The sequence below is a fragment of the Mchenga conophoros genome, linkage group LG3 (assembly GCF_057382185.1).
Source record: "Mchenga conophoros isolate Kocher_MC1m ecotype Shallow Benthic linkage group LG3, M_conophoros_male_GT1.1, whole genome shotgun sequence".
Classification (NCBI taxonomy): Eukaryota; Metazoa; Chordata; class Actinopteri; order Cichliformes; family Cichlidae; genus Mchenga; species Mchenga conophoros.
The window spans coordinates 81947901-81965839 of NC_140528.1; the positions used below are offsets into that span (position 1 = coordinate 81947901).

The 17939-nt window shown below is 56.0% G+C and overlaps 7 non-coding genes and 2 pseudogenes across 7 annotated transcripts; all 9 read left to right on the forward strand.

The window, feature by feature from the left end:
• The first annotated feature begins 1100 nt into the window (after nucleotides 1–1100).
• Nucleotides 1101–1219, forward strand: LOC146580848 (5S ribosomal RNA). The gene has a single exon (XR_014891742.1). It is a non-coding gene; the product is annotated as a 5S ribosomal RNA (ribosomal RNA).
• Nucleotides 1220–2039: 820 nt separating this feature from the next.
• Nucleotides 2040–2158, forward strand: LOC146580849 (5S ribosomal RNA). The gene has a single exon (XR_014891743.1). It is a non-coding gene; the product is annotated as a 5S ribosomal RNA (ribosomal RNA).
• A 1691-nt stretch (nucleotides 2159–3849) lies between these two features.
• LOC146580850 (5S ribosomal RNA) lies at nucleotides 3850–3968 on the forward strand. The gene has a single exon (XR_014891977.1). It is a non-coding gene; the product is annotated as a 5S ribosomal RNA (ribosomal RNA).
• A 738-nt stretch (nucleotides 3969–4706) lies between these two features.
• LOC146580851 (5S ribosomal RNA) lies at nucleotides 4707–4825 on the forward strand. Its single transcript, XR_014892002.1, has one exon. It is a non-coding gene; the product is annotated as a 5S ribosomal RNA (ribosomal RNA).
• An 819-nt stretch (nucleotides 4826–5644) lies between these two features.
• On the forward strand, nucleotides 5645–5763 carry LOC146580852 (5S ribosomal RNA; annotated as a pseudogene).
• A 6357-nt stretch (nucleotides 5764–12120) lies between these two features.
• LOC146580853 (5S ribosomal RNA) lies at nucleotides 12121–12239 on the forward strand. The gene has a single exon (XR_014891744.1). It is a non-coding gene; the product is annotated as a 5S ribosomal RNA (ribosomal RNA).
• Nucleotides 12240–14366: 2127 nt separating this feature from the next.
• On the forward strand, nucleotides 14367–14485 carry LOC146580854 (5S ribosomal RNA). The gene has a single exon (XR_014891958.1). It is a non-coding gene; the product is annotated as a 5S ribosomal RNA (ribosomal RNA).
• A 738-nt stretch (nucleotides 14486–15223) lies between these two features.
• LOC146580855 (5S ribosomal RNA) lies at nucleotides 15224–15342 on the forward strand. Its single transcript, XR_014891878.1, has one exon. It is a non-coding gene; the product is annotated as a 5S ribosomal RNA (ribosomal RNA).
• A 2240-nt stretch (nucleotides 15343–17582) lies between these two features.
• Nucleotides 17583–17701, forward strand: LOC146580856 (5S ribosomal RNA; annotated as a pseudogene).
• Nucleotides 17702–17939: the final 238 nt, after the last annotated feature.

The window sequence follows — 17939 nt, forward strand, 5'->3', positions numbered from 1 at the left end:
CCTGTGGCTGCTGGCTGAGGCCACTTACACCACACCAGGGCCTGTGGCTCTTGCTCAGGCCACTTACACCACACCAGGGCCTGTGGCACTGGCTGAGGCCACTTACACCACACCAGGGCCTGTGGCTGCTGGCTTAGGCCACCTACACCACACCAGGGCCTTAGTTGCTATTGAGGCCAATTACACCACACAAGGGCCTGTGGCTGCTGGCTGAGGCCACCTACACCACACCAGGGCCTGTGGCTGCTGGCTGAGGCCACTTACACCACACCAGGGCCCTTTTGCTGCTGGCTGAGGCCACTTACACCACACCAGTGCCTGTGGCTTCTGGCTGAGGCGACTTACACCACACCAGGGCCTGTGGCTGCTGGCTGAGGCCACTTACACCACACCAGGGCCTGTGGCTGCTGGCTGAGGCCACCTACACCACACCAGGGCATTAGTTGCTATTGAGGCCAATTACACCACACCAGGGTCTGTGGCTCTTGCTCAGGCCACTTACACCACACCAGGGCCTGTGGCTCTTGCTCAGGCCACTTACACCACACCAGGGCCTGTGGCTGCTGGCTGAGGCCACTTACACCACACCAGGGCCTGTGGCTGCTGGCTGAGGCCACCTACACCACACCAGGCCCTGTGGCGGCTGGCTGAGGCCACCTACACCACACCAGGGCCTGTGGCTGCTGGCTGAGGCCACTTACACCACACCAGTGCCTGTGGCTTCTGGCTGAGGCGACTTACACCACACCAGGGCCTGTGGCTGCTGGCTGAGGCCACTTACACCACACCAAGGCCTGTGGCTCTTGCTCAGGCCACTCACATCACACCAGGCCCTGCGCTTCTGGCCGAGGCCATCTTCACCAAACCAGGCCCTGTGCTCCTTGCTGTGGCCATGTACAACACACCAGGCCCTGTGCTGGTTCCTGAGGCCATCTTCAACAATCCAGGGCCTGTGCTGTTGGATAAATGCCAAACTGAGCCTTTGGGTTAGGGTATTATGCAAACATGCAGGTATGGTTATAGCATTGTCTTCGTAACTTCAGGTACTTGCCACCTAATCACTTGAATCCATAAATTGAGACATTGTGCTGGAGCCAGCAGCTTACGGCCATACCACCCTGAGCACGCCCGACCTCGTCTGATCTCGGAAGCTAAGCAGGGCTGGGCTTGGTTAGTACTTGGATGGGAGACTGCCTGGGAATACCTGGTGCTGTAAGCCTTTGATTTTCATGTCATTGAACCGCTTTTGATCCAGAGAAGGGGTGTATTAAAAGACCAAAAGCAGCTGCCCATAAATGAGGGCACATTAACGACATTGCTTTTGGCTGTTTTCCAATGTCTTGTGCTGCTAGCTGATGCCACTTACACCACACCAGGGCCTGTGGCTGCTGGCTGAGGCCACTTACACCACACCAGGGCCTGTGGCTGCTGGCTGAGGCCACCTACACCACACCAGGGCCTTAGTTGCTATTGAGGCCAATTACACCACACCAGGGTCTGTGGCTCTTGCTCAGGCCACTTACACCACACCAGGGCCTGTGGCACTGGCTGAGGCCACTTACACCACACCAGGGCCTGTGGCTGCTGGCTGAGGCCACCTACACCACACCAGGGCCTTAGTTGCTATTGAGGCCAATTACACCACACAAGGGCCTGTGGCTGCTGGCTGAGGCCACCTACACCACACCAGGGCCTGTGGCTGCTGGCTGAGGCCACTTACAACACACCAGGGCCTGTGGCTCTTGCTCAGGCCACTCATATCACACCAGGCCCTGTGCTTCTGGCCGAGGCCATCTTCACCAAACCAGGCCCTGTGCTGCTTGCTGTGGCCATGTACAACACACCAGGCCCTGTGCTGGTTCCTGACGCCATCTTCAACAATCCAGGGCCTGTGCTGTTGGATAAATGCCAAACTGAGCCTTTGGGTTAGGGTATTATGCAAACATGCAGGTATGGTTATAGGATTGTCTTCGTAACTTCAGGTACTTGCCACCTAATCACTTGAATCCATAAATTGAGACATTGTGCTGGGGCCAGCAGCTTACGGCCATACCACCCTGAGCACGCCCGACCTCGTCTGATCTCGGAAGCTAAGCAGGGCTGGGCTTGGTTAGTACTTGGATGGGAGACTGCCTGGGAATACCTGGTGCTGTAAGCCTTTCATTTTCATGTCATTGAACCGCTTTTGATCCAGAGAAGGGGTGTATTAAAAGACCAAAAGCAGCTGCCCATTAATGAGGGCACATTAACGACATTGCTTTTGGCTGTTTTCCAATGTCTTGTGCTGCTAGCTGATGCCACCTACACCACACCACGGCCTTATTTGCTGGCTGAGGCCACATACACCAAACCAGGGCCTTAGTTGCTATTGAGGCCAATTACACCACACCAGGGCCTGTGGCTCTTGCTCAGGCCACTTACACCACACCAGGGCCTGTGGCTCTTGCTCAGGCCACTTACACCACACCAGGGCCTGTGGCTCTTTCTCAGGCCACTCATATCACACCAGGCCCTGTGCTTCTGGCTGAGGCAACTTAGACCACACCAGGGCCTGTGGCTGCTGGCTGAGGCCACTTACACCACACCAGGGCCTGTGGCTGCTGGCTGAGGCCATCTACACCACACCAGGGCCTGTGGCTGCTGGCTGAGGCGACTTACACCACACAAGGGCCCTTTTGCTGCTGGCTGAGGCCACTTACAGCACACAAGTGCCTGTGGCTTCTGGCTGAGGCGACTTACACCACACCAGGGCCTGTGGCTGCTGGCTGAGGCCACTTACACCACACCAGGGCCTGTGGCTTCTGGCTTAGGCCACCTACACCACACCAGGGCCTTAGTTGCTATTGAGGCCAATTACACCACACCATGGTCTGTGGCTCTTGCTCAGGCCACTTACACCACACCAGGGCCTGTGGCACTGGCTGAGGCCACTTACACCACACCAGGGCCTGTGGCTGCTGGCTGAGGCCACTTACACCACACAAGGGCTTGTGGCTGCTGGCTGAGGCCACCTACACCACACCAGGGCCTGTGGCTGCTGGCTGAGGCCACCTACACCACACCAGGGCCCTTTTGCTGCTGGCTGAGGCCACTTACACCACACCAGTGCCTGTGGCTTCTGGCTGAGGCCACTTACACCACACCAGGGCCTGTGGCTGCTGGCTGAGGCCACTTACACCACACCAGGGCCTGTGGCTCTTGCTCAGGCCACTCACATCACACCAGGCCCTGCGCTTCTGGCCGAGGCCATCTTCACCAAACCAGGCCCTGTGGTTCTTGCTCAGGCCACTTACACCACACCAGGGCCTTATTTGCTATTGAGGCCACTTACACCACACCAGGGCATGTGGCACTTGCTCAGGCCACTTACACCACACCAGGTCCTGTGGCTGCTGGCTGAGGCCACTTACACCACACCAGGGCTTGTGGCTCTTGCTCAGGCCACTTACACCACACCAGGGCCTGTGGCACTGGCTGAGGCCACTTAGACCACACCAGGGCCTGTGGCTGCTGGCTGAGGCCACTCACACCACACCAGGGCCTGTGGCTGCTAGCTGAGGCCACTTACACCAAACCAGGGCCTGTGGCTGCTTGCTGAGGCCATCTTCACCAAACCAGGCCCTGTGCTGCTTGCTGTGGCCATGTAAAACACACCAGGTCCTGTGCTGGTTCTTGAGGCCATCTTCAACAATCCAGGGCCTGTGCTGTTGGATAAATGCCAAACTGAGCCTTTTGGTTAGGGTATTATGCAAACATGCAGGTATGGTTATAGGATTGTCTTCGTAACTTCAGGTACTTGCCACCTAATCACTTGAATCCATAAATTGAGACATTGTGCTGGGGCCAGCAGCTTACGGCCATACCACCCTGAGCACGCCTGACCTCGTCTGATCTCGGAAGCTAAGCAGGGCTGGGCTTGGTTAGTACTTGGATGGGAGACTGCCTGGGAATACCTGGTGCTGTAAGCCTTTCATTTTCATGTCATTGAACCGCTTTTGATCCAGAGAAGGGGTGTATTAAAAGACCAGAAGCAGCTCCCCATTAATGAGGGCACATTAACGACATTGCTTTTGGCTGTTTTCCAATGTCTTGTGCTGCTAGCTGATGCCACCTACACCACACCAGGGTCTGAGTGACCGGCTGGGGCCACTTACACCACACCAGGGCCTGTGGCTCCTGGCTGAGGCCACCTACACCACACCGGGGCCTTAGTTGCTATTGAGGCCAATTACACCACACCAGGGTATGTGGCTCTTGCTCAGGCCACTTACACCACACCAGGGCCTTAGTTGCTATTGAGGCCACTTACACCACACCAGGGCCTGTGGCTGCTGGCTGAGGCCACCTACACCACACCAGGGCCTTAGTTGCTATTGAGGCCAATTACACCACACCAGGGTATGTGGCTCTTGCTCAGGCCACTCACATCACACCAGGCCCTGCTCTTCTGGCCTAGGCCATCTTCACCAAACCAGGCCCTGTGCTGCTAGCTGTGGCCATGTACAACACACCAGGCCCTGTGCTGGTTCCTGAGGCCATCTTCAACAATCCAGGGCCTGTGCTGTTGGATAAATGCTAAACTGAGCCTTTGGGTTAGGGTATTATGCAAACATGCAGGTATGGTTATAGGATTGTCTTCGTAACTTCAGGTACTTGCCACCTAATCACTTGAATCCATAAATTGAGTCATTGTGCTGGGGCCAGCAGCTTATGGCCATACCACCCTGAGCACGCCCGACCTCGTCTGCTCTCGGAAGCTAAGCAGGGCTGGGCTTGGTTAGTACTTGGATGGGAGACTGCCTGGGAATACCTGGTGCTGTAAGCCTTTCATTTTCATGTCATTGAACCGCTTTTGATCCAGAGAAGGGGTGTATTAAAAGACCAAAAGCAGCTGCCCATTAATGAGGGCACATTAACGACACTGCTTTTGGCTCTTTTCCAATGTCTTGTGCTGCTAGCTGATGCAACCTACACCACACAAGGGCCTGAGTGACCGGCTGGGGCCACTTACACCACATCAGGGCCTGTGGCTGCTGGCTGAGGCCACCTACACCACATCAGGGCATTAGTTGCTATTGAGGCCAATTACACCACACCAGGGTCTGTGGCTCTTGCTCAGGCCACTTACACCACACCAGGGCCTGTGGCTCTTGCTCAGGCCACTTACACCACACCAGGGCCTGTGGCTGCTGGCTGAGGCCACCTACACCACACCAGGGCCTTAGTTGCTATTGAGGCCAATTACACCACACAAGGGCCTGTGGCTGCTGGCTGAGGCCACCTACACCACACCAGGGCCTGTGGCTGCTGGCTGAGGCCACTTACAACACACCAGGGCCTGTGGCTCTTGCTCAGGCCACTCATATCACACCAGGCCCTGTGCTTCTGGCCGAGGCCATCTTCACCAAACCAGGCCCTGTGCTGCTTGCTGTGGCCATGTACAACACACCAGGCCCTGTGCTGGTTCCTGAGGCCATCTTCAACAATCCAGGGCCTGTGCTGTTGGATAAATGCCAAACTGAGCCTTTGGGTTAGGGTATTATGCAAACATGCAGGTATGGTTATAGGATTGTCTTCGTAACTTCAGGTACTTGCCACCTAATCACTTGAATCCATAAATTGAGACATTGTGCTGGGGCCAGCAGCTTACGGCCATACCACCCTGAGCACGCCCGACCTCGTCTGATCTCGGAAGCTAAGCAGGGCTGGGCTTGGTTAGTACTTGGATGGGAGACTGCCTGGGAATACCTGGTTCTGTAAGCCTTTCATTTTCATGTCATTGAACCGCTTTTGATCCAGAGAAGGGGTGTATTAAAAGACCAAAAGCAGCTGCCCATTAATGAGGGCACATTAACGACATTGCTTTTGGCTGTTTTCCAATGTCTTGTGCTGCTAGCTGATGCCACCTACACCACACCACGGCCTTATTTGCTGGCTGAGGCCACATACACCAAACCAGGGCCTTAGTTGCTATTGAGGCCAATTACACCACACCAGGGCCTGTGGCTCTTGCTCAGGCCACTTACTCCACACCAGGGCCTGTGGCTCTTGCTCAGGCCACTTACACCACACCAGGGCCTGTGGCTCTTTCTCAGGCCACTCATATCACACCAGGCCCTGTGCTTCTGGCTGAGGCAACTTAGACCACACCAGGGCCTGTGGCTGCTGGCTGAGGCCAGTTACACCACACCAGGGCCTGTGGCTGCTGGCTGAGGCCACCTACACCACACCAGGGCCTTAGTTGCTATTGAGGCCAATTACACCACACCAGGGCCTGTGGCACTGGCTGAGGCCACTTACACCACACCAGGGCCTGTGGCTGCTGGCTGAGGCCACTTACACCACACCAGGGCCTGTGGCTCTTGCTCAGGCCACTCACATCACACCAGGCCCTGCGCTTCTGGCCGAGGCCATCTTCACCAAACCAGGCCCTGTGGCTCTTGCTCAGGCCACTTACACCACACCAGGGCCTGTGGCTCTGGCTTAGGCCACTTACACCACACCAGGGCCTTTGGCTCTTGCTCAGGCCACTCACATCACACCAGGCCCTGCGCTTCTGGCCGAGGCCATCTTCACCAAACCAGGCCCTGTGGCTCTTGCTCAGGCCACTTACACCACACCAGGGCCTGTGGCTGCTGGCTGAGGCCACCTACACCACACCAGGGCCTTAGTTGCTATTGAGGCCAATTACACCACACCAGGGTCTGTGGCTCTTGCTCAGGCCACTTACACCACACCAGGGCCTGTGGCACTGGCTGAGGCCACTTACACCACACCAGGGCCTGTGGCACTGGCTGAGGCCACTTACACCACACCAGGGCCTGTGGCTGCTGGCTTAGGCCACCTACACCACACCAGGGCATTAGTTGCTATTGAGGCCAATTACACCACACCAGGGTCTGTGGCTCTTGCTCAGGCCACTTACACCACACCAGGGCCTGTGGCTCTTGCTCAGGCCACTTACACCACACCAGGGCCTGTGGCTGCTGGCTGAGGCCACCTACACCACACCAGGGCATTAGTTGCTATTGAGGCCAATTACACCACACCAGGGTCTGTGGCTCTTGCTCAGGCCACTTACACCACACCAGGGCCTGTGGCTCTTGCTCAGGCCACTTACACCACACCAGGGCCTGTGGCACTGGCTGAGGCCACTTACACCACACCAGGGCCTGTGGCTGCTGGCTGAGGCCACTTACACCACACCAGGGCCTGTGGCTGCTGGCTGAGGCCACTTACACCACACCAGGGCCTGTGGCTCTTGCTCAGGCCACTTACACCACACCAGGGCCTGTGGCACTGGCTGAGGCCACTTACACCACACCAGGGCCTGTGGCTGCTGGCTTAGGCCACCTACACCACACCAGGGCCTTAGTTGCTATTGAGGCCAATTACACCACACAAGGGCCTGTGGCTGCTGGCTGAGGCCACCTACACCACACCAGGGCCTGTGGCTGCTGGCTGAGGCCACTTACACCACACCAGGGCCCTTTTGCTGCTGGCTGAGGCCACTTACACCACACCAGTGCCTGTGGCTTCTGGCTGAGGCGACTTACACCACACCAGGGCCTGTGGCTGCTGGCTGAGGCCACTTACACCACACCAGGGCCTGTGGCTGCTGGCTGAGGCCACCTACACCATACCAGGGCATTAGTTGCTATTGAGGCCAATTACACCACACCAGGGTCTGTGGCTCTTGCTCAGGCCACTTACACCACACCAGGGCCTGTGGCTCTTGCTCAGGCCACTTACACCACACCAGGGCCTGTGGCTGCTGGCTGAGGCCACTTACACCACACCAGGGCCTGTGGCTGCTGGCTGAGGCCACCTACACCACACCAGGCCCTGTGGCGGCTGGCTGAGGCCACCTACACCACACCAGGGCCTGTGGCTGCTGGCTGAGGCCACTTACACCACACCAGTGCCTGTGGCTTCTGGCTGAGGCGACTTACACCACACCAGGGCCTGTGGCTGCTGGCTGAGGCCACTTACACCACACCAGGGCCTGTGGCTTCTGGCTTAGGCCACCTACACCACACCAGGGCCTTAGTTGCTATTGAGGCCAATTACACCACACCATGGTCTGTGGCTCTTGCTCAGGCCACTTACACCACACCAGGGCCTGTGGCACTGGCTGAGGCCACTTACACCACACCAGGGCCTGTGGCTGCTGGCTGAGGCCACTTACACCACACAAGGGCTTGTGGCTGCTGGCTGAGGCCACCTACACCACACCAGGGCCTGTGGCTGCTGGCTGAGGCCACCTACACCACACCAGGGCCTGTGGCTCTTGCTCAGGCCACTTACACCACACCAGGGCCTGTGGCTCTTGCTCAGGCCACTTACACCACACCAGGGCCTGTGGCTCTTGCTCAGGCCACTCATATCACACCAGGCCCTATGCTTCTGGCTGAGGCCACTTAGACCACACCAGGGCCTGTGGCTGCTGGCTGAGGCCACTTACACCACACCAGGGCCTGTGGCTGCTGGCTGAGGCCATCTACACCACACCAGGGCCTGTGGCTGCTGGCTGAGGCCACTTACACCACACCAGGGCCCTTTTGCTGCTGGCTGAGGCCACTTACACCACACCAGTGCCTGTGGCTTCTGGCTGAGGCGACTTAAACCACACCAGGCCCTGCGCTTCTGGCCGAGGCCATCTTCACCAAACCAGGCCCTGTGGCTCTTGCTCAGGCCACTTACACCACACCAGGGCCTGTGGCTCTGGCTTAGGCCACTTACACCACACCAGGGCCTGTGGCTGCTGGCTGAGGCCACCTACACCACACCAGGGCCTTAGTTGCTATTGAGGCCAATTACACCACACCAGGGTCTGTGGCTCTTGCTCAGGCCACTTACACCACACCAGGGCCTGTGGCACTGGCTGAGGCCACTTACACCACACCAGGGCCTGTGGCACTGGCTGAGGCCACTTACACCACACCAGGGCCTGTGGCTGCTGGCTTAGGCCACCTACACCACACCAGGGCATTAGTTGCTATTGAGGCCAATTACACCACACCAGGGTCTGTGGCTCTTGCTCAGGCCACTTACACCACACCAGGGCCTGTGGCTCTTGCTCAGGCCACTTACACCACACCAGGGCCTGTGGCTGCTGGCTGAGGCCACCTACACCACACCAGGGCATTAGTTGCCAGAGGTGGGACCAAGTCATTGTTTTGCAAGTCTCAAGTAAGTCTCAAGTCTTTATCCTCAAGTCTCAAGTCAAGTCTCAAGTAATGTCAGGCAAGTCAGAGTCGAGTCTCAAGTCACTGGTGTAAAAGTCCGAGTCAAGTCACAAGTCTGAAACTTTGAATTTCAAGTCCTTTCGAGTCTTTAAAAAAAAAAACGAAAAAAAATGTTGCAGTTATGCTAAATGTAAATATTAGACCATGTAATTTTAAAATCTGTGTTTTTCTCAACACATGACAAAATAGTGAACTTAGAAAATATACACAAATTGTGAAATTGCACCTCTTTAAAATGCAGCTCAATTAAACCTAGCTCCAAGAATAATTTTCACCGACAGTTCTGAGATAAGCTGCATGTTGTTCTTGGATGCGGTTGTAGGACCAGCTTTAAAATCGCATGACAAAAATATCATACACATTAAAAAAAACTGCATCACCAACGTAGCCTGGACAACATTTGCTAGTTAGATGAAGTCAGCTATCTCATCGTAGCATATTTATATGCATATTTATAATTATACGGTTCTTGGAGTGAGTGCATACACTCATGAAGTTTAGTAACTTCAGGTCACTGCAACAAGCCCAGGTACAGTTTACCGACGGATGGGTACAGGCCCTTGAAACGCACCGTGTAGAACGAAAGACCATCGTACGTATCATAAGTCTACCAGTCTCACAAATTGTCTTCATAAATACACATTCCTTAACCGTTTATTAATAGGACCTTTGAGCTCAACAGTAATTAATTAGTAGTGGAAATAATTTCTGGTAGCATCACAGAAATGTAGCAATGACAATAATACTGTATGCTGTAATCGTACTGGACAATTAGTGATACAAAAAACCTGTTTTATCCTGTGAATAAAAGTATATGTTTTTGTCAATGTACCATAATAACAGAGGCGAAACGCAATATTGTGTCAGGACAATTCACTATTTATGCACAATAAATAAAGGAGCATAGCGCGACAATTTCTGTTCAGCGCCAAACTTGCTTGTAACCTATATCACCAATTATGTTAAGAAAAATGACGCATTAACTACAACAGCAGACTGACCTTTGTGGAAATGCTTGGAGCAGACTAACCTGTGAGCTGGAGGGTTCTGGGACGTTATATTTGATCTTTGAATGGCTGCAATCCAGTCGTGTCTTTGTTACTTCGGAAACATGGCTCGAACAATTTCTCTTCAGCGATGTAATCCGATAACAACCGATCTCTTTACCCGTCGGCTTCCCGTGGCTGTCATGCGACCGGCTATTGCAGTTAATAATACAACAGCTTCTTGACATTTTTGTGTTTCTTTTTATCGCTGTGTGACTGATTTCAATTGAAAGCCTGCGTGCGCTAGTACCGCTTGCCACGAGTTCCCAGAATCCTTTGCGGTTCTACCCGTGAATGACGTCACATTTTCAATCTCTATATAATATGCATGTTAAATTTTATATTTGGGGTAAAATATCAAGTCTTTTCAAGTAAACCGGTTCAAGTCCAATTCAAGTCCCAAGTCATTGGTGTAAAAGTCCAAGTCAAGTCACAAGTCTTAGAACATTTTTTCAAGTCAAGTCTAAAGTCATAAAATTAATGACTCGAGTCTGACTCGAGTCCAAGTCATGTGACTCGAGTCCACACCTCTGTTAGTTGCTATTGAGGCCAATTACACCACACCAGGGTCTGTGGCTCTTGCTCAGGCCACTTACACCACACCAGGGCCTGTGGCTCTTGCTCAGGCCACTTACACCACACCAGGGCCTGTGGCACTGGCTGAGGCCACTTACACCACACCAGGGCCTGTGGCTGCTGGCTGAGGCCACTTACACCACACCAGGGCCTGTGGCTGCTGGCTGAGGCCACTTACACCACACCAGGGCCTGTGGCTCTTGCTCAGGCCACTTACACCACACCAGGCCCTGTGGCACTGGCTGAGGCCACTTACACCACACCAGGGCCTGTGGCTGCTGGCTTAGGCCACCTACACCACACCAGGGCCTTAGTTGCTATTGAGGCCAATTACACCACACAAGGGCCTGTGGCTGCTGGCTGAGGCCACCTACACCACACCAGGGCCTGTGGCTGCTGGCTGAGGCCACTTACACCACACCAGGGCCCTTTTGCTGCTGGCTGAGGCCACTTACACCACACCAGTGCCTGTGGCTTCTGGCTGAGGCGACTTACACCACACCAGGGCCTGTGGCTGCTGGCTGAGGCCACTTACACCACACCAGGGCCTGTGGCTGCTGGCTGAGGCCACCTACACCATACCAGGGCATTAGTTGCTATTGAGGCCAATTACACCACACCAGGGTCTGTGGCTCTTGCTCAGGCCACTTACACCACACCAGGGCCTGTGGCTCTTGCTCAGGCCACTTACACCACACCAGGGCCTGTGGCTGCTGGCTGAGGCCACTTACACCACACCAGGGCCTGTGGCTGCTGGCTGAGGCCACCTACACCACACCAGGCCCTGTGGCGGCTGGCTGAGGCCACCTACACCACACCAGGGCCTGTGGCTGCTGGCTGAGGCCACTTACACCACACCAGTGCCTGTGGCTTCTGGCTGAGGCGACTTACACCACACCAGGGCCTGTGGCTGCTGGCTGAGGCCACTTACACCACACCAAGGCCTGTGGCTCTTGCTCAGGCCACTCACATCACACCAGGCCCTGCGCTTCTGGCCGAGGCCATCTTCACCAAACCAGGCCCTGTGCTCCTTGCTGTGGCCATGTACAACACACCAGGCCCTGTGCTGGTTCCTGAGGCCATCTTCAACAATCCAGGGCCTGTGCTGTTGGATAAATGCCAAACTGAGCCTTTGGGTTAGGGTATTATGCAAACATGCAGGTATGGTTATAGCATTGTCTTCGTAACTTCAGGTACTTGCCACCTAATCACTTGAATCCATAAATTGAGACATTGTGCTGGAGCCAGCAGCTTACGGCCATACCACCCTGAGCACGCCCGACCTCGTCTGATCTCGGAAGCTAAGCAGGGCTGGGCTTGGTTAGTACTTGGATGGGAGACTGCCTGGGAATACCTGGTGCTGTAAGCCTTTGATTTTCATGTCATTGAACCGCTTTTGATCCAGAGAAGGGGTGTATTAAAAGACCAAAAGCAGCTGCCCATTAATGAGGGCACATTAACGACATTGCTTTTGGCTCTTTTCCAATGTCTTGTGCTGCTAGCTGATGCAACCTACACCACACAAGGGCCTGAGGGACCGGCTGGGGCCACTTACACCACATCAGGGACTGTGGCTCTGGCTGAGGCCACTTTCACCACACCAGGGCCTGTGGCTGCTGGCTGAGGCCACCTACACCACACCAGGGCATTAGTTGCTATTGAGGCCAATTACACCACACCAGGGTCTGTGGCTCTTGCTCAGGCCACTTACACCACACCAGGGCCTGTGGCTCTTGCTCAGGCCACTTACACCACACCAGGGCCTGTGGCTGCTGGCTGAGGCCACTTACACCACACCAGGGCATTAGTTGCTATTGAGGCCAATTACACCACACCAGGGTCTGTGGCTCTTGCTCAGGCCACTTACACCACACCAGGGCCTGTGGCTCTTGCTCAGGCCACTTACACCACACCAGGGCCTGTGGCTGCTGGCTGAGGCCACCTACACCACACCAGGGCCTGTGGCTGCTGGCTGAGGCGACTTACACCACACCAGGGCCCTTTTGCTGCTGGCTGAGGCCACTTACACCACACCAGTGCCTGTGGCTTCTGTCTGAGGCGACTTACACCACACCAGGGCCTGTGGCTGCTGGCTGAGGCCAATTACACCACACCAGGGTCTGTGGCTCTTGCTCAGGCCACTTACACCACACCAGGGCCTGTGGCACTGGCTGAGGCCACTTACACCACACCAGGGCCTGTGGCTGCTGGCTGAGGCCACTTACACCACACCAGGGCCTGTGGCTGCTGGCTGAGGCCACTTACACCACACCAGGGCCTGTGGCTGCTGGCTGAGGCCACCTACACCACACCAGGGCCTGTGGCTGCTGGCTGAGGCGACTTACACCACACCAGGGCCCTTTTGCTGCTGGCTGAGGCCACTTACACCACACCAGTGCCTGTGGCTTCTGGCTGAGGCGACTTACACCACACCAGGGCCTGTGGCTGCTGGCTGATGCCACCTACACCACACCAGGGCCTGAGTGACCGGCTGGGGCCACTTACACCACATCAGGGCCTGTGGCTGCTGGCTGAGGCCAGTTACACCACACCAGAGCCTGTGGCTGCTGGCTGAAGCCAATTACACCACACCAGGGCCTTAGTTGCTATTGAGGCCACTTACACCACACCAGGGCCTGTGGCTGCTGGCTGAGGCCACCTACACCACACCAGGGCCCTTTTGCTGTTGGCTGAGGCCACTTACACCACACCAGTGCCTGTGGCTTCTGGCTGAGGCCACTTACACCACACCAGGGCCTGTGGCTGCTGGCTGAGGCCACTTACACCACACCAGGGCCTGTGGCTCTTGCTCAGGCCACTCACATCACACCAGGCCCTGCGCTTCTGGCCGAGGCCATCTTCACCAAACCAGGCCCTGTGGTTCTTGCTCAGGCCACTTACACCACACCAGGGCCTTATTTGCTATTGAGGCCACTTACACCACACCAGGGCCTGTGGCACTTGCTCAGGCCACTTACACCACACCAGGGCCTGTGGCACTTGCTCAGGCCACTTACACCACACCAGGGCCTGTGGCTGCTGGCTGAGGCCACTTACACCACACCAGGGCTTGTGGCTCTTGCTCAGGCCACTTACACCACACCAGGGCCTGTGGCACTGGCTGAGGCCACTTAGACCACACCAGGGCCTGTGGCTGCTGGCTGAGGCCACTCACACCACACCAGGGCCTGTGGCTGCTAGCTGAGGCCACTTACACCAAACCAGGGCCTGTGGCTGCTTGCTGAGGCCATCTTCACCAAACCAGGCCCTGTGCTGCTTGCTGTGGCCATGTAAAACACACCAGGTCCTGTGCTGGTTCTTGAGGCCATCTTCAACAATCCAGGGCCTGTGCTGTTGGATAAATGCCAAACTGAGCCTTTTGGTTAGGGTATTATGCAAACATGCAGGTATGGTTATAGGATTGTCTTCGTAACTTCAGGTACTTGCCACCTAATCACTTGAATCCATAAATTGAGACATTGTGCTGGGGCTAGCAGCTTACGGCCATACCACCCTGAGCACGCCTGACCTCGTCTGATCTCGGAAGCTAAGCAGGGCTGGGCTTGGTTAGTACTTGGATGGGAGACTACCTGGGAATACCTGGTGCTGTAAGCCTTTGATTTTCATGTCATTGAACCGCTTTTGATCCAGAGAAGGGGTGTATTAAAAGACCAGAAGCAGCTCCCCATTAATGAGGGCACATTAACGACATTGCTTTTGGCTGTTTTCCAATGTCTTGTGCTGCTAGCTGATGCCACCTACACCACACCAGGGTCTGAGTGACCGGCTGGGGCCACTTACACCACACCAGGGCCTGTGGCTCCTGGCTGAGGCCACCTACACCACACCGGGGCCTTAGTTGCTATTGAGGCCAATTACACCACACCAGGGTATGTGGCTCTTGCTCAGGCCACTTACACCACACCAGGGCCTTAGTTGCTATTGAGGCCACTTACACCACACCAGGGCCTGTGGCTGCTGGCTGAGGCCACCTACACCACACCAGGGCCTTAGTTGCTATTGAGGCCAATTACACCACACCAGGGTATGTGGCTCTTGCTCAGGCCACTCACATCACACCAGGCCCTGCTCTTCTGGCCTAGGCCATCTTCACCAAACCAGGCCCTGTGCTGCTAGCTGTGGCCATGTACAACACACCAGGCCCTGTGCTGGTTCCTGAGGCCATCTTCAACAATCCAGGGCCTGTGCTGTTGGATAAATGCTAAACTGAGCCTTTGGGTTAGGGTATTATGCAAACATGCAGGTATGGTTATAGGATTGTCTTCGTAACTTCAGGTACTTGCCACCTAATCACTTGAATCCATAAATTGAGTCATTGTGCTGGGGCCAGCAGCTTATGGCCATACCACCCTGAGCACACCCGACCTCGTCTGATCTCGGAAGCTAAGCAGGGCTGGGCTTGGTTAGTACTTGGATGGGAGACTGCCTGGGAATACCTGGTGCTGTAAGCCATTGATTTTCATGTCATTGAACCGCTTTTGATCCAGAGAAGGGGTGTATTAAAAGACCAAAAGCAGCTGCCCATTAATGAGGGCACATTAACGACACTGCTTTTGGCTCTTTTCCAATGTCTTGTGCTGCTAGCTGATGCAACCTACACCACACAAGGGCCTGAGTGACCGGCTGGGGCCACTTACACCACATCAGGGCCTGTGGCTGCTGGCTGAGGCCACCTACACCACACCAGGGCATTAGTTGCTATTGAGGCCAATTACACCACACCAGGGTCTGTGGCTCTTGCTCAGGCCACTTACACCACACCAGGGCCTGTGGCTCTTGCTCAGGCCACTTACACCACACCAGGGCCTGTGGCTGCTGGCTGAGGCCACCTACACCACACCAGGGCATTAGTTGCTATTGAGGCCAATTACACCACACCAGGGTCTGTGGCTCTTGCTCAGGCCACTTACACCACACCAGGGCCTGTGGCTCTTGCTCAGGCCACTTACTCCACACCAGGGCCTGTGGCACTGGCTGAGGCCACTTACACCACACCAGGGCCTGTGGCTGCTGGCTGAGGCCACTTACACCACACCAGGGCCTGTGGCTGCTGGCTGAGGCCACTTACACCACACCAGGGCCTGTGGCTCTTGCTCAGGCCACTTACACCACACCAGGGCCTGTGGCACTGGCTGAGGCCACTTACACCACACCAGGGCCTGTGGCTGCTGGCTTAGGCCACCTACACCACACCAGGGCCTTAGTTGCTATTGAGGCCAATTACACCACACAAGGGCCTGTGGCTGCTGGCTGAGGCCACCTACACCACACCAGGGCCTGTGGCTGCTGGCTGAGGCCACTTACACCACACCAGGGCCCTTTTGCTGCTGGCTGAGGCCACTTACACCACACCAGTGCCTGTGGCTTCTGGCTGAGGCGACTTACACCACACCAGGGCCTGTGGCTGCTGGCTGAGGCCACTTACACCACACCAGGGCCTGTGGCTGCTGGCTGAGGCCACCTACACCACACCAGGGCATTAGTTGCTATTGAGGCCAATTACACCACACCAGGGTCTGTGGCTCTTGCTCAGGCCACTTACACCACACCAGGGCCTGTGGCTCTTGCTCAGGCCACTTACACCACACCAGGGCCTGTGGCTGCTGGCTGAGGCCACTTACACCACACCAGGGCCTGTGGCTGCTGGCTGAGGCCACTTACACCACACCAGGGCCTGTGGCTGCTGGCTGAGGCCACCTACACCACACCAGGCCCTGTGGCGGCTGGCTGAGGCCAATTACACCACACCAGGGCCTGTGGCTCTTGCTCAGGCCACTTACACCACACCAGGGCCTGTGGCTCTTTCTCAGGCCACTCATATCACACCAGGCCCTGTGCTTCTGGCTGAGGCAACTTACACCACACCAGGGCCTGTGGCTGCTGGCTGAGGCCACTTACACCACACCAGGGCCTGTGGCTGCTGGCTGAGGCCATCTACACCACACCAGGGCCTGTGGCTGCTGGCTGAGGCGACTTACACCACACCAGGGCCTGTGGCTGCTGGCTGAGGCCACTTACACCACACCAGGGCCTGTGGCTTCTGGCTTAGGCCACCTACACCACACCAGGGCCTTAGTTGCTATTGAGGCCAATTACACCACACCATGGTCTGTGGCTCTTGCTCAGGCCACTTACACCACACCAGGGCCTGTGGCACTGGCTGAGGCCACTTACACCACACCAGGGCCTGTGGCTGCTGGCTGAGGCCACTTACACCACACAAGGGCTTGTGGCTGCTGGCTGAGGCCACCTACACCACACCAGGGCCTGTGGCTGCTGGCTGAGGCCACCTACACCACACCAGGGCCTGTGGCTCTTGCTCAGGCCACTTACACCACACCAGGGCCTGTGGCTCTTGCTCAGGCCACTTACACCACACCAGGGCCTGTGGCTCTTGCTCAGGCCACTCATATCACACCAGGCCCTGTGCTTCTGGCTGAGGCCATCTTCACCAAACCAGGCCCTGTGCTGCTTGCTGTGGCCATGTACAACACACCAGGCCCTGTGCTGTTTCCTGAGGCCATCTTCAACAATCCAGGGCCTGTGCTGTTGGATAAATGCCAAACTGAGCCTTTGGGTTAGGGTATTATGCAAACATGCAGGTATGGTTATAGGATTGTCTTCGTAACTTCAGGTACTTGCCACCTAATCACTTGAATCCATAAATTGAGACATTGTGCTGGGCCCAGCAGCTTACGGCCATACCACCCTGAGCACGCCCGACCTCGTCTGATCTCGGAAGCTAAGCAGGGCTGGGCTTGGTTAGTACTTGGATGGGAGACTGCCTGGGATTACCTGGTGCTGTAAGCCTTTAATTTTCATGTCATTGAACCGCTTTTGATCCAGAGAAGGGGTGTATTAAAAGACCAAAAGCAGCTGCCCATTAATAAGGGCACATTAATCACATTGCTTTTGGCTCTTTTCCAATGTCTTGTGCTGCTAGCTGATGCCACCTACACCACACCAGGGCCTGAGTGACCGGCTGGGGCCACTTACACCACATCAGGGGCTGTGGCTCTGGCTGAGGCCAGTTACACCACACCAGGGC